General features: G+C 39.4%; 1 non-coding gene across 1 annotated transcript; it reads left to right on the forward strand.

Moving 5' to 3' along the window:
- The first annotated feature begins 16,981 nt into the window (after window positions 1-16,981).
- Window positions 16,982-17,088, forward strand: LOC141675631 (small nucleolar RNA R71). The gene has a single exon (XR_012556274.1). It is a non-coding gene; the product is annotated as a small nucleolar RNA R71 (small nucleolar RNA).
- Window positions 17,089-17,662: the final 574 nt, after the last annotated feature.

Genomic DNA, 17,662 nt, shown 5'->3' on the forward strand with positions numbered 1-17,662 from the left:
TAGTCTGGACTAGAGCAAACATATTTACTTAGAATTAATTTTCCAAGTAAAAAAGTAACCACTAATCCGGACCAATTATTACTCTGAACTATAACAAATATATTTATTTGGAATTAATTTTCTGAGTAAAAACAACACCACTAGTCTGGACCAATTATTAGTCTGGACTAGAGCAAACATATTTACTTAGAATTAATTTTCTAAGCAAAACAACATCCACTGATCCGGACAAAAGCAGGTCAGGACTAAAGCAAACATATAAACTTAAAAAAAAATTCGAAGGCAAACACATTAGCAAAACAAAAATAAAAGTAAGCAGCAATCACATCAAAAGTTAATCGGGCCAACAAAACCCGGAGCTGAGTACGATATTAGAATTACAAATCAATCAAAAGTCTTGAAACCACAACAAGTTCATAATGCAGATAAAAATTAAGAATCCGGAGCAGTAGGAGGGAGAAAACTGGGGCAAGGGCCATCAAAGGGCTCCGGCTCCCCGAGTCCCGACTCGATATCCTGCTTAGCTTTAATAAATTCATGCACAAAGCTATCCCAGTCCGCCTCCGGATTGGTCTTGATATGTGTTAGGTCCCGAATCATCGTAGAAGGGGGGTTGAATACGATAATCACTAAATTAAAAATTATTTCGAATCTTTAGCGGATAAAATATTTAGTGCTCGGTTAGTGATTTCGTGTTCTTGAGAAGAATAGTGTTTGGAACGATAAAAGCGAGGAACACAAGATATTTGGGGAAATATATATATATATATATATATATATATATATATATATATATATATATATATATTCGTATATAAATCCTCGAGGGGGTTGCTACACTCCGATATATAAATTAACCGGCTACAATCTAAGAACAACAAAGTGCCTAGCTACCACAAAGATTTACAAATCAAATCCTATATAATAATCTAGCTTTTGTTTGTACTATGATTTAATTATCGGGAAACGATTATAATGCCCCTAAGAATATGCAAGAATTAAATCGGGCATTATAACGTTACTCCGGTGAGAAGTTAAACGGATATTCAAGTAGCTTGAACTCCTCTGTAAATCTCCGCTTCTTGTTTTTATCAGCTCTCTTTTTGTTGGAGAAGAAGATAAACAAAACTAAATCAGATCTGCTGCAAAGTGTAGACTTTATACACAATAAAATTGTGTGGCTGAGAATTGAGTGCTTCTGTGGCGACAGGAGTACAATCTTTCTGTGGTGACAGAATCTCTGTGGCGACAAGGCTGCTTGATTTGTGTGTCGACAAAAGGGGGTGGCTTGTTGATTGCATGTGGTGACTAGTTTACTAGTAAACCAAATGTACATGGTTTACTTTTACTTTTGTAAACTAAAACCAAACACACTTAACTTCTGTATGTACACGTTTGTGTTTATTTCCTTTTTCCTTTTTCCTTTTTATTATTTTTTTCTTTTTCTTTTTGTTTTCTTTTTCCTTTTTGTTTTTGTTTTTGTTTTTCTCTTTTCTTTTTAAGTTTAAATTGTAATTAAATTAATTTATAAAATAAACTTAAATATAACTTATATAAATAAACTAATTTAGATTTATTAAATAAACTTATTTAAAGTTTATAAGATAAATCGTTTTAAGTTTATTAAATAAATTATATTAAAGTCCATTAAATAATTTATTTAATTTACCAATTAAACTTTGAGCTTCGCCAGTCCCCTGAGCTGTTTAGCTGTATACCCCGTGCACCTCTTCTCGTACTTTAACAGATAAACGTTCAATCCAAGTACGTTCCTCAACTTAACAATCCTTCTATAAATAATACCTAGATTCCTTTCACGAGCTGTTGATGCGTAGTGCAACTGGTCTGGTTCACATACATTGACTGTCAATAAATAACTGTACTTTCACTGGAATCCTTTCTGGTAATTTAGACAACGTCTTCATTAACCTCTATCTATACCCTGTCTTCAATTCTTCATATTCCTATGCTTCGAACACTGTCTATCTTCAATCAATGCCAATACACTGAAATCTTCCGGTAGCACTAGTATACTGAATCTTCAACATTTCTGAAACCCTGAAAGTATTTAACCTTTGTTCTTCACTGAGGCATGATCATATTAATGAACTTCTTTCAGTGACCTGTAGACAGACTTCAGGCTTTCTTCTAATCTTCTGATTCTTTATATTTGCCTTGTCTTCATTCTTCCTGATTTCTTGTGTAGACGTAGTATTATTAACATGTCTTGTTCTTGTGTTGTTATTGTGTTGAGTTATCACGTAACTGTTCATAGAAAATAAATTTAAATTAAAAACTTTTGTTTGTTGACTTCCAAAAGCAGGAGAATTAGCTGTCATTGTGTAACAAACAAAGGTTGGTTTGGGGTGCAAAGTCACGCGCAGACGGTCGGCTGAATTGCCACACGCGGAATAAATAAACAAGTTGCATGCATCAAACACGCGCATGGAAGTCACAACCTGGTGTACATCACACGCGCGGACGCTCAAGAAACACAAGCCATGCGCGAATTCTGTGTAGCGCCTGGATGCTTTGGCACAACCCTGTGGTTACTTAATCGCCATGGTCAAATTAAGTTAAAGGCAACAAGTCGCATAGCTGTCGCCACAGGATCTGTTGCGACGTGTCTTGTCGCCACAGATGGACTTTGTTTATTTTTGTGTGTTATTCGAACATAAAGGTTTGTACAACTGATACTCTGATCGCCACAGAATTAATACAGGAAGCAAAGTAGTCGCCACACAATTTTTGTTACCTTAGTTAATTTTTTTTATTTCTGATTTATTTATTTTTCTGTAAAATTTGAATTTCTTAAATTTAATTTTTTCTTAAATAATAATTTACATTTTATTTAATTTTTAAGAAAATTCATAATGCTTGAAAATTAGATTTTATGTAAATATTTATATTTGATTAATTTATTTTCTAAGAAAATTAAATATATTGGAAATTTAAATTTCTCTTAAATATGAAATTAAGGGTACTCAAGGCATTGGTAGACTCAGGAATTCTCCGGGCTTTTAAAGTGGATTTTAATCTTTCGAAGAAAATAAAGACCATGTGCTATTCAGACGGAAAATTTCCGGATAAGGAATTTGAAGATAATGGTTTTCTTACTCCAATGGAACTGATTTCAAGACCTACAGATGAAAATTGTGGATCTTCCTCAAAGGCTTACTCCATAGGATACCACTGGGTTTTCAGACGCTAGGAATGAATGAAATTTCTACGGGTATAATTTTTCTCGAAGATTTTAAGACAACTCAATGATTCCAGATTATACAGTCATACAGTGGTTTGTACCAATGCTATATTTATCCGGGAATTAATGAGATCATACAGGCAGGAGTTGTGGAGGTCAGAGAGAACAGGAATTGTGGAGGTCAGATTCAGTTCAAGGGGTAATTACAGACTGAGAATGGGACATATACAAGATTTGATAGCTACAGTTATGACAAGACATATGTGTCAAGTAACTATCTGGGGTTTTGCTACAACAACACAAGAAGCTTGACAAACAAGGATGAGTAGGGATTCAATTGAAGAGTTGAGACAAAGGTGGAATATTTTCTCAGGGAAGCAGCCAGTAAAAACTTATAGTGCACGGGAAAGAGTTGGGATGGATCAGATGACGAGAATCATGAATATCTTGCTTTCATAGCAATCTCTGAAGATGGTCCAATTCACATATCTCAGGTTTCAAATTCTTGAACCACTGCAATACTTTGCTCTCAATATTCAATGCATGATAAGATCTTAGTGTTTAAATATTTAACACTCGCACAAGCATGATAGCATCACACATAGAAAATGCTGAACTAGTTCACTAGATTATTTTTCTGGTAACTAGGAATGATGTTTAACTTGTGCATTTTACTTTAGGTGATCTTAAATATGTGTTTGAATATATGTTGAACATGATTAATTGCTTTAGTGAGGTATATGTTTTTCCAGCATATAAGACCTTTGTTTATGCTTATCTCCTGTATCCTATTACAATGTGATTTATTCAGTTGATTTGAAGTGTTTGTTAAGATGTATTAGTTTACAATTGGATTGAGATAGCTAGATGAGATTTATCAACATGATTGGACTAGATAGAATTAGTGATTTATTTGTCAATCTTGTTTGTTCCATATCATGCCTGTCTTGCTTAATTCTTATGCGTAATGTTTCTGAATGAATGCCATGTATTCCCAGCACAATGCTTTCTTATTCTTTATGCCATGAATGCATCTCTTTGTACTTGCATTAATTGTAGAAAAAGCATGATTAGGATTACAATAGGGTAAAGACTGCTAGTCCTCCTTATGTAAGGTTGGTACCATTTTCGCCTAGCCAAGAGACAAATCTGTCAAGGGTATTTAAATAGAGAAGATGGTCAGTCAAGGATAAGAATTAGCATGATAAGGTAGCAGCTGTTGTTATCTCTGTTTATGATAATATCTCTAATCCATCTTGACCCAAACTGATAAGTTGGGTACCAAGGACTGTTAATCCATTTGTGAGTGCAGGACATAACAGGTCAATTGATTCATATATATTATTGGTAATTCATACTCAAGGCATATGATCAAAGAAAGAGCCTCACAATCAAATGTGATTGACAAAAGCTATTCCGTCAGTAATCTTTGGAGATGACAGCAAAGGTTTTCATTACGGGACAAGCTATGCAGAAAAGAGATGTCATCATGGATTCAACAATTGCTATCACTGATAACAACTAAACATTGGAATCATTGATAACAGTTGAAGCAACTTCTTGCTGGAGAATCAATACACAAATCCTCTTATCAGACAGTTCTGCATCAAAGGACAAAATGTCGATTCAACGAAGGATTAATGTCTCATCTGAAGCAGGAAGATTGAGAAGCTTGCTCTTCCTAGAGTAAGGAAAGGATATTCTCGTGGCTAGACTGGAAACTCAGGAAAGGTGAAGTAAATGGTTTTTACTGTAAAGCTTCATCTGACAAAAGTTTAGCTATGGCATTAGAAGCTCTCACCCATGAACATAAACTCAAGGAACTCTTTTGTGAAAAGGGATTAGTGAGAGGACTGTCTCATCTGGAATTCAGAAGACGATAAATGTGAGGCATATCCGAAAGAGGAGTCAAGGACAACATCATATCTGAGTAAAAAAATATCTTAGTGATGGTGGTTGACTACTCTTATTAAACAAAGTTGTTATTCGTGCGTTCTCAAGACAAGACATCACAGATGGTGATTGATCATATCAGGAGATCAAACTGGAAGCAACCGTAGAGACATATTCTGGACTGGGAGATCCGTGTCAGAATGGAGTGGTACAAAAGAAGAACTAGAACTTGATTAAAGCTACAAGGGAAATATCAAGCTAGTCAAGACTTTCTAAATACCAAAGGGCTGGAGCAGTAAAAACAATTTGCAACAAGTAAGATCAAGCCTTGATCTGGATGTATACATGAAGACCACTAATGAGTTAATGGCCAACAGAAGCAAACACTGGATAACCTGAAAGTGTTTGGAGAGAGTGTTTTACAGTTAGGATATTTTTGATGGCTACTCAGTGGAGTCTATAACCTACAGGGCATTTGTGGTTGATCAACAGAAGGTGATAGACAGTCCAAGTGCACACTTCTACAACTCAATGCTTCAAGCTGTTACAGGAGAAATTAATGGTATTGATGATCCATATCCAAGCAGTGGAATGGAAGTGTATAACACAACTCATTATTTCAATGAAGTCAGTCAGCAAGGGTAAGGATTTTTAGAAAATCCCAGCAACAGCTTAGGGGGAGCAAAAAAGGATCAACTAGTCAGACACAACACCACATTGAATATTAGAGGACACTAAAGAACATATCTGCTGAGACAAAGGGTTTGATGTCAATATTATTCCCAGAGTCTAGTTCTTAAGTGATCCAGATGGTGGAGTAATGATTAGCAGGGCTACTGAGTATGAATGATTATTTCTCTAGTTTTCTATCTGAAGAAGAAACTAAGAAAGTTACAGAAGCTCTGATAGGTCCGGATTGATGATTATAAAATAAGATAAACTCAATCAGTCAACAAGCAGATTGTAGGGAAGCTGGTATCCAAACCAAATGACAGTATTGTAATTGGTACAAGGATAACCAGAAATCCAACTGGATGACAATGGCATTGTTACGAAGGTTTTGACGTCAACCCAGCAACTCTGTCTCCTACAAAGATGAGTAGTATTTAAACCGAGACAACTGCTAGTCCCCATACATCTTCTCAAAAAGATGTAATGGCTGAAAAGGCACAAAACAATTACTAGATTCATCCTCTCAATAGGGTGCATCTATTGAAATTCGCCTGTCGGCCGTATCCGATGTAGTGTCACCACCTCAAACATAAATAATTCTTGATGCACAAGGAAAGGTTACACACACAAAGTATGAGTTGACGGAAACAAGAGTTTCGACCATTTTAAGGTCAGATTCTATTTTTCAAGGTTTTTTAAATGGACCAATTACCTTTACAGGTGTTAGAAGAGGATACTGATCCAATAGCCATATGTCAGTGGTCAGTGTCTACCTCCCCAGGACTAATAAACCTGGATGTATCTGCGGATAGTGGATCTGACATAGGCGCAGATCGACAACTTGTTGACAATGATTTAGATATTACCTGATGAGTCACAAGGAAATGTGTTCACAGACATTAGAAGGGAACCTTGATCTTTATGCTAAATTCTTTGGATCATTGTTTACCTTCCCAGAGTTCAAAACTGGAACCTAAAAAGGGAAACTAGCAACTTGTAGATTACGACTCTGATTCATCTGACGAGTCTAACAAGGATAGGGATTTGCGAACTCCCATTGCACCACCTGTGACCTCCTTAAGGATGGCTAAGGTGATTCTCCTTGTAGGTACAGCTGGATTTTGGAGCTATGAGAGGAGTGATACACTTTTGAGAATGAGTGTAAACACGAGTGGAGAGAAGAGTGAAACACTTGTGAGGTACACGAAACAGAATCACACACTCACAGTGAGGAAGAAAGACAAAAACCATATCCCATTCCCTATCCCTAAACATGGTTCTTGATACTTCGGGTCTCAATTCTGTTTATGATTGGAACTTAACTCTTGGTAATCTAATATTTACAGATTGGATTAGAATACTTCGGGACCTTTGAGAGCTAGCTATTGGTAACAATTGGTGATCTCACATTTGGGAGGTATAAGGAGTTGGGAAGATTGGTTAACATGAAGATCAACAGTGAAGTCATTCTTGCAGCATTTAAAGGGACATGGTTGATCAGACTATGACTTGTTATTTCTTTTCCTACCAAGTAACATATGAGAACTCCTTCAGACAACAGCATACATTCCTTCTCTAAGGGGGAGATAAAAGCTTATATAATAGTTTGGAGGATTCCTCAACTAAGGGGGAGAAATAGCATGAAGAAAGAAAAAGGTAAAACACATGTACACTACACCACACCATTGTTGTTTGTAACTACGGATCCTATTGTACAGGAGAGGTGGTAAACACAAGGTGATTTCTTAGTAATCAGAAGAAGTGGTTTGGTTCATCACTATTCTTCATAAGGGGAGAAGCTGTTTTCCAAAAGGGGAGTACAATTAGTTTTATCTGCGGATCCTATTGTACGGGAGAGGTGGTAGACGAAGGTGATCTCCTTTAAGCAGATGATTCTCATAGGGGGAGAAGCAAGAGAGATATGCGCTTCTCAACAGGAAATGTGGTTGTACAAAAGAAGCTGCTGATGATTACTTCAAGACTGAGAAGTATTATCTGGCAGAGATTTGAAGAACCAAGGAAATGAAGATGAAACTACTTGAAGATTAGTTCAGTGCTAGATAAACAAGCATCTTTTATTTCAGTTACTCAAGAAATCTGGAAATGTTGCATTTGATCCAGAAAACCAGTAGCATTATTTACAAGTCCTGGTACATTACTTTTTCTAGTTGTTAGTTGAGTTATCCTCTCTATTTAATTTGTTTGTTAAGTTTAACAATCAAATAGGGGGAGATTGTTGGTGAGACTACGTAGCTGTATGAACTGTTACGTAGTTGTTAGGGCGAAAACACGCGCTAATATTCACGCAAGTATACGCGTTCGCAAGTAATATAGAATATTTTCTAGTTCGTTCCCTCAGAGACTCAGACTAAATTATTGTCTAATTAAACTCACTCACCAATGTATGATTACTTCTCAATGTTAAGATAATAACACTTAAAATTGTTGATTAAATATTAACTATAATTAACTACTTAATTAACCACTTAACTAACACTTCAATTTATCAATAATAAAACACTCATGAGATCACAACTTCATTATTACTTCCTTCTATAGCCATTGTTATTACCTTTAGCATGTGATAGTGATGATATTAATCGAATAACACGAAACTGATAAAAGCCAACTTTCATTGTACTAATACCATTCTACCAAACATCCACAATTAAGATAGAAGTTGAATAGTCATCAATTATGTTGAGTTCCTATATGTCTACAGAAATTGACAACACAACGATTTAAGCACAAGTTATTCCTTTTTGATTACATAGGGCAAATAAAACTGTTAGAGTTACCCACTAATCATGCACAACGTACATGAACCTATGCTAGCATGGCAAGTTCTAAATCTCAAGATCCACCGTCGCTTCACAAGAGATTAACACCCTATCTCATATATTCGCGACACATATAAGACGAATACGCACAACCAATACTAGATATCATGCAATCATCACACACTAAAGTATTAAACAATTAACTAAAGAATTCCATAATAAATCCGTTGCAACCCCATGATCACGATTAGCCCATAATGGAACTTATCGCCATCATGAGTTCATATGAAATCATGATAAGCAAACACAAGAAAATAATAACTAAACTAATTATATTAAAACAGAGTACGTCACAAGAGTAAATAAGTCAAAGCAAGAAAACTAGCATCCAACGTTACAACGAAACAAGAATCACAAGAAAATATACTTCCTCTTCGTTGCGGTGTGCTAAATCGGTCTTCTTCCTTATCTCCTTCGCTTCTTGCGTAAAACACAATCTTCTTCTTCTTTCTCCCCCCTGTGAAAACGTCTCAAATCTACTTATATAATAGTCCCATAAAACTCAGATTACATAGAAGTTGGAAGCCAAACAGAAGTAGAAGTCTAAAATAATTCAGCAAAATTCCCGACCCTGCGCGGCCGCTCAGCATAGCTGCGCGGGCGCGCAGGCCTCCACTGGAAAAAATCCAATTTTGCTCCGTTTCTTCGCCGTAATCTGCCCGTTCCTTTCCTCTCGCAATGGTGAACACATGCCAAGGCTTATTCTTGATGATTCCTCCCCCGAAATGCAACTAATACCCTGAAATGCATAAACACTAGAAAAACGCATCAAATACACAAAATACTTGATTTTAAGACACCAATTTAAGCCATTTTAAGACGTTCTAAGTGGTATAAAATGTCACTTATCACACCCCCAAACTTAAATCGATGCTTGCCCTCAAGCGTCACAGACTCAAAAACAAATAAAAATATGCATGAATGCAATCTATATGAAAATGCAGCGATCCCCCTTACTACAATTAATCAACCAAATTGCCACATCTCAACGAATGCAGTTAGACAACTAAAGATCAATAAACTCATGCAAACGGACATACAGCCAGAAACGTGGTGTGTGCAAATGCTTAACAGATATGCTTCGGAACTAGACCAATTACTATGACTAGACTATCCTCAAGGCAATCCTACGATTATACAAAGAATAAAAATTCCAGGCACAAAGTGATATACAACACTACAAGAACTCTGGAGCTTACTACGGAATCGTGCTTTTTATTTACAACTCAAATGCTTATTTGACCGTGCAATGAGTGAGGTCCACAAAAGACTTATACAATGATATCCATGTAACGAACGTTAGGTTAGCAGATCCCAGACTCTAAAAGCCTTAGGTCACTAGGCACAAAGTCCCCTAAGAACTTAATAACTCGAATACCAAAGAGCCCACTCTTGATCAATTATGCAAATTTTTTTTTTTTCTCTTTTTTTTTCTCTTTTTTTTTTTAATTTCTGAGAAAGTGCGTTTCGCTCCATCTTGCTCAACCCTAGACTACTCGCAACATACGCGAGCCGGCTACTAGCCATTTGACGCCTAGCCACAACTAGCAACAACTTCCATATTTTTTCTCCAAAATTTTTCTTTTTCATGTCTTTATCACTAAGAACCTATAATCGAATTCTAAGCATAATAAGTAGATTGACCTTGAAAACAACCAAATCATAACACAATCTAGCCCTTTCGCATTCTCTAAGACTTAGTGGACTTACAATTGTTTCTAGCATGCATATCAACCTACACAACTTAATATCACTTTAATGCTATCACTACACTCACATCAATATCACAATTCAGTCGATAAATCATTGCAAAAGGGATCATGGTAAATGCATGAGCTACATGACATTCATAAAAAAAAACTATATGGCATAAATTATGCAACTATATGAACTAAACTATCATGAATATGCAACTAAATGACACACACACAAAATTCCTTAACTACCACCCCCAAACTAAAAATCTTCACTGTCCTCAGTGAAAGTAGTAGGAAGGAACACAGGGTATACCTACTCGGAGTCATCATCATCATCACCCTCAGTGGGTGGAGTATCAGGCGGCGGGTATGCAGAGTCCTCACCAAAAACTGGCCACTGGATATCAGCTCCAAGGCCTCGAAAAGCAGTCCCTAACGTAAGGGTGAGTTCCTGAGCAAACCTGCTCTGTGTCTCATACATGGCATCCATCCGCCGTGAAAGCCTCCTATACTGGGCATCAACCATCCCAGCACCCTCCTGAGCTCTCGAAGAACCAGCCTCATCACGCCCTGGCCTAGCCATAGTAGCACCTCGTGCTGGACGCCCTCCTGGAAGACGATAACCCAGCCCATGCTCCTCAGGCTCACCACCGGTCCACTCCTGTATCCCATGCAGAGTGCCAGAATCAATCGGAGTGGCTGGCAACTGCAACTGCTCATGAGCCGGCCAGTTCACTCCCACTGCTCGGCATAGCTTCGTAACCGTAGATGCATAAGGGATGTTCATATGCTTTGCTCCCCTCAAAAACTTCAGAATTCCTTGGTAGATAAACTCACCAAGGTCCACATAGTACTCCTCATTCAGAATTCCCCACAACAGCTGTGCTCTCTCAACTGTGACCTCGTGTGCATGCGAAGAAGGCAAAATATTAGCACAAATAAATGCATTCCATACACGGGCATACCTGTTCATGGCGATCGCCGGAAAGTGACGATACTTATTATTGCCTGTACTGCGGGTCCAAACTGTGCCCGGTCGACAGAGAGTCGCACAAATCAAATCCAAGTCAAAATCCTCAGCAGTCTTTTCATTCCAGTTCTCCTCCTCGGGCTTCCTCTCTCGCTGTCCAATCACACGGCGAATCGCCGCAGGATGATAATCAACCGTCAGCCCACGGACCACAGAAAACCCATTCTTTTCAGCCTTCGCGTTCGCGTAGAACTCGCGAACAACGCTCATCGGTACCGCTTCGGGTGACTCACAAAAATCTATCCACCCCTTTTCTGCAATCATGGGTAGCAATTCACCATCCCTCCCCGATGGCAAAAACCCCCTCTCCTTCAGAATCGGCTTCCCCAACAGCCTAGTGTACTCCTCCGCGGCTCTGTCAGTTAACCGAGGCCTTGCAGCAGTACCCCTCGATGAATCAGCAGTAGGAACTGTGCTGCTGCTGTCAATAGTGCGTGCTCTCTTGGGTGCCATTGATTCGTGAATAAAAGCGTGTAAGAACTGATATTTGATGTTTGTGAGAGGGTTTAAGTGTAGGAAGTTTTATGGGCGATATGTAGGATATGTGTATGTATATATATGGTGTGGATTAGATTAGGGTTTGGGAATTAAGGGATAAAATGATGGGGTAGTGGGAACAAATCGTGGGTTTATGGGCTAAAACTGTTTTTGTGTTTGTTTTTGTTTGGTTTTTTTTTTTTTCTGAACTGTAAAAAAAAATTTTCTGGTCCTCGACCCCTGCGTGGCCGCTCAGCATAGCTGCGCGGGCGCGCAGGGGGTCACTGCAAATTTTTTTTTTCAGCCCCTGTTTTCTGATTTTTTTGTGTTTTTGGATAGGTTATTAACTTCTAAGGGTTCCTGTAACAATAATTCATGGGTTGCCTCCCACGCAGCGCTTCTTTTTCGTCATTAGCTTGACGTTTCATACCCTGCTCAAGTAGTCAACAAAATGGCACTAACCACTTCTCGGTTTGCCATGTCCCCATAGTAGTGCTTCAACCGCTGACCGTTAACCTTGAATGCTTGGTCCGGATCATTCTCAAAAATTTCCACCGCTCCATGTGGAAACACAGTTTTGACAATAAAAGGTCCAAACCACCTTGATTTCAACTTCCCAGGAAAAAGTCGGAGCCGAGAGTTGAATAAGAGAACTTGTTGCCCTGACACAAATAACTTTGGATGTAGCTTCCTATCGTGCCACCTCTTCACCTTTTCCTTATACATTTTGTTATTTTCGTACGCTTGAAGTCGAAATTCATCCAGTTCATTAAGCTGAAGCATTCTTTTCTTACCAGTTGCATCTAAATCCAGGTTCAACTTCTTCAATGCCCAGTAGGCCTTATGCTCAAGCTCCGCAGGTAGATGACATCCCTTACCGTACACCAACTGGAACGGTGACATCCCAAGTGGAGTTTTGTATGCTGTTCTGTAAGCCCAAACAGCTTCATCGAGCTTTAAAGACCAATCCTTCCTTGACGGACAAACAACCTTCTCTAGAATGCGCTTTATCTCTCTGTTAGACACTTCCGCTTGACCATTTGTTTGCGGATGATAGGCAGTAGCTACTCGATGATTCACATTATAACGCTGCATCATAGAAGTGAACTTACGGTTGCAAAAATGCGATCCTTCATCACTTATGATTACCCGAGGTGTTCCAAACCTTGTGAAAATTTGCTTATGAAGAAAATTTAGTACAGCCTTTGCATCATTTGTCGGTAAAGCTTTAACTTCGACCCATTTTGAGACATAATCGACTGCCAGCAAGATGTACTGATTATTGCAAGACGAGATAAAAGGCCCCATGAAATCGATTCCCCATACATCAAAGACCTCGACTTCAAGCATCACATTTAATGGCATTTCATCCTTCCTTGACAAATTTCCCACTCTTTGGCAACGATCACACCTTAAAACAAACTGATGAGCATCCTTGAACAAAGTAGGCCAGAAAAAACCTGCTTGCAGAATACGAGCTGCCGTCTTCTCACCTCCATAGTGTCCCCCATAAATCGTGGAATGGCAGTCTCGTAATATCCCCTCCGTCTCACAGAACGGGATACATTTCCTGATGATCTGGTCAGCTCCCTGTCTAAACAAATATGGTTCATCCCACATATACCACTTCACCTCATGCAGAAACTTCTTCTTTTAAGCGGATGTCAAATTAAGAGGCATTATATTGTTGACGAGATAGTTTAAAATATCTGCAAACCATGGTTCTTCCTCCTGAGTTGCAAACAACTGCTCATCCGGAAAAGATTCATTGATTAACGTCCTATCTTGTGAAGTAGAATCGGGATTCTCCAACCTAGAGAGATGGTTAGCTACTTGATTCTCAGTACCTTTTCTATCTTTGATCTCTAACTCAAATTCCTGAAGTAAAAGCACCCAACGAATGAGTCTCGGCTTCGAATCCTTCTTAGAAACCAGATAGCGAATAGCTGCATGATCAGTGAATACTGTTACTTTCGTACCAAGCAGATAAGATCGAAATTTCTCAAAGCCAAAGACTATAGCCAAAAGCTCCTTCTCAGTAGTGGTGTAGTTCAATTGGGCACCATTTAAAGTCTTACTCGCATAGTAGACCACATGGAAGAGATTTTTCTTGCGCTGTCCCAGAACTGCACCTACCGCATAATCACTCGCATCACACATCATCTCAAATGGTTCTGTCCAATCTGGTGCTGTAATGACTGGTGCTGTGATCAAACTCTCCTTGAGAGTCTCGAATGCTGCCAGACATTCATCATCAAATTTGAAAGGCACATCTTTCTCAAGCAAATTGCACAACGGCTTAGATATCTTTGAAAAGTCCTTGATGAATCGCCGATAAAAACCCGCATGACCAAGAAAACTACAGATTCCTTTCACAGAATTAGGTGGGGGAAGATTTTCAATGACTCCCACCTTGGCCTTGTCCACCTCTAGACCCTTGCTAGAGACCTTATGCCCAAGGATAATGCCTTCACGCACCATAAACTGACATTTCTCCCAATTAAGCACCAAATTAGTTTCCACACATCTTTTGAGTACGGTGCGCAGATTATTCAAACATTCATCATATGAGTGTCCAAAGACGGAGAAGTCATCCATGAACACTTCGACATTATTTCCAATCATGTCAGAGAATATAGCCATCATACATCTCTGAAAGGTGGCCGGTGCACCACATAACCCAAACGAAACTCTGCGAAAAGCAAATGTGCCAAATGGACAAGTGAAGGTAGTCTTTTCCTGATCCTCTGGTGCAATACAAATCTGATTATACCCGGAATAACCATCCAGAAGACAAAAATACTCATGTCCCGCCAATCTTTCAAGCATCTGATCAATAAATGGAAGAGGGAAGTGATCCTTCCTTGTGGCTTTGTTCAATTTTCTATAATCCATGCATACTCTCCATCCTGTAACTGTTCGAGTAGGGATGAGCTCATTTTTTTCATTTGCGACCACAGTGATACCTCCCTTCTTAGGTACACACTGTACGGGGCTCACCCACGAGCTGTCAGAAATAGGATAAATGATGCCTGCATCTAGCCATTTCAGAATTTCTTTCTTCACCACCTCCTTCATGATGGGATTCAGTCTTCGCTGCTGTTCCACAGTTGGCTTACTACCTTCCTCTAGCAGAATTTTATGCATACAATATGAAGGACTTATCCCCTTGATGTCTGCTATGGTCCATCCTATAGCCGATTTGAATTCTCTCAAAATCCTTAAGAGCTTGTCTTCCTCACTACCTGAAAGGTCAGATGAAATAATAACAGGTAACGTAGATGAATCACCTAAAAAAGCATACCTCAAGTATTCAGGTAATGGCTTGAGCTCCAAGGTAGGTGCTTCCTCTATTGATGGTTTGAGCTTCCCTTCAGCGTTCTTGAGGTCAGAAGTACCAAGAGATTCAAATGGTATGTCCAGCTTTCGCTTCCAGGGAGAAGCGTTCAGATATTGTAATTGCTCGTTGCTATCTTCTTCATCGCTGTCAAAATCCCCCACTAAGGCCTTTTCCAATGCATCAGACATTAACATGTGATCGAGTTCCGAAGTAACCGCAGAATCAATCACATCCACTTTTAAGCACTCCTCATCTTCTGTAGGGAATTTCATTGCCTTGAATACGTTGAAGGTCACATCCTGATCTTGGACCCGCATAGTAAGTTCACCTTTTTGCACATCTATCAAGGTACGACCAGTAGCCAAGAAAGGCCTCCCCAAGATTATGGGAATCTTCTTATCTTCCTCAAAATCCAGAATAACAAAATCTGCTGGAAAGAAGAGCTTATCCACTTTGACGAGCACATCCTCAACTATGCCCCTTGGGTAAGTAATGGAACGGTCAGCCAATTGTAGTGACATGTACGTGGGTTTTGGATCAGGCAGATCCAGTTTTTTAAAGATCGACAACGGCATCAGATTAATGCTTGCTCCCAAATCACAAAGGCACTTGTCAAACGTCAGATTGCCAATTGTGCAAGGAATGGTGAAGCTTCCTGGATCTTTCAGTTTTGGTGGTAACTTTTGTTGCAGAACAGCGCTGCATTCTTCCGTGAGAGCAACGGTTTCAAGGTCATCCAGTTTCACCTTCCTTGAAAGAATAGTCTTCATAAACTTCGCATAACTAGGCATTTGTTCCAGAGCCTCAGCGAAAGGTATATTGATGTGAAGTTTCTTGAACACCTCCAGAAACTTCCCGAACTGTCTATCCAGCTTTTGTTGCAGCAATCTCTTAGGAAAAGGTGGTGGAGGATAGAGCTGTTTCTCCCCTGTATTAGCCTCAGGAAGAGTGTGTTCAACAGTAGTCTTCCTTGGTTCCGCCGCTTTCTCCTTTTGCTTAGATTCTTCACCTCTAATTTCAGCTTCTACTTCTTTTGCCTTTTCAGCATCAGCTACTTTTCCAGACCTTAAGGTAATAGCCTTGACTTGCTCTTTAGCTTTCTTCCTGCCTGGTACTTCCGTGTCACTGGGAAGAGTGCCAGGTTGACGATTGAGCACTGCATTGGCTAATTGACCAATTTGATTTTCCAAGGTCTTGATAGAAACCGCCTGACTCTTGCACAACAACTTAAGTTCCTCAAAATCAGCACTAGTAGGTGCAGCTGCACTTCCCTGTTGAGGATATGATTGCCTTGTAGCATACTGCTGTGGTTGCTGAAATCCAGGTGGGTTAAACTGTTTACTCACTCCTTGCTGATATGGTGGCTGAATAGCATTCTGATTATTCCCCCAGCTAAAATTTGGATGATTTCTGTTGTTAGGATGATAGGTCGCTGGCACAGGCTGCTGTTGTCGCTGATAATTATTCACATACTGAACAGATTCGTTTACAAGAGAACACTGATCCGTAGCATGAGAACCTGCACAAAGCTCACAAACCATAGCTATTTGATTAACTCCATACGTAGCCAGAGAATCAACCTTCATTGATAGCGCTTGAAGCTGGGCTACAATAGCGGTGGCTGCATCAACTTCCAGAATACCTGCTACCTTGCCTGACGTCATCCTATGAGTTGGGTTTTGATGCTCATTTGTAGCCATCGTCTCGATAAGATTATACGCCTCAGTATAGCTTTTAGCCCATAAGGCGCCTCCAGCTGCTGCATCGAGCATGGGCCGAGATTGGGCCCCCAAACCATTATAGAAACCAGTGATCACCATCCAATCCGGCATTCCATGATGTGGACATTTTCTCAACATTTCCTTGTAGCGTTCCCAAGCCTCGCACATAGATTCTGTAGGTTGCTGCGCAAACTGAGTAAGAGCACTCCTCATAGCAACAGTCTTTGCCATCGGATAAAACTTCACCAGAAACTTTTGCGCAAGATCTTGCCACGTAGTGATGGACCCAGCTGGTTCAGAATGTAACCAGTCTTTAGCTTTGTCCCTTAGTGAGAATGGGAAAAGCCTTAACTTGATAGCCTCATCAGTCACGCCATTATACTTAAAAGTGCTGCAGATCTCGACAAAATTCCTTATGTGCATGTTGGGGTCTTCAGTTGCCGCTCCTCCAAAAGAAACAGAATTCTGAACCATCTGAATAGTGCCCGGCTTGATTTCAAAGGTGTTAGCTTGAATAGCCGGATGAAGGATGCTTGACTGAATGTCATCAATTTTAGGCCGAGAAAAATCCATAAGAGCTGGATCAGCTTGAACAATACGATCTCCCATGTTTACTGGTTCTTTCTGCTCAGTTCCTGAATCCGAATCCTTAAAATCTAACTTCTCCGGAATATCAAGAACTTCGTCTGTCTCCTCAGCTGTATCTAAAGTCCTCTTGCGAGCACGAGAACGAGTTTGCATAAACGCTTGCTAAAGTACCTGAGACACAACCAGAAAAAATAAGTAACTA

The sequence above is a fragment of the Apium graveolens genome, chromosome 7, assembly GCF_009905375.1.
Source record: "Apium graveolens cultivar Ventura chromosome 7, ASM990537v1, whole genome shotgun sequence".
Taxonomy (NCBI): domain Eukaryota; kingdom Viridiplantae; phylum Streptophyta; class Magnoliopsida; order Apiales; family Apiaceae; genus Apium; species Apium graveolens.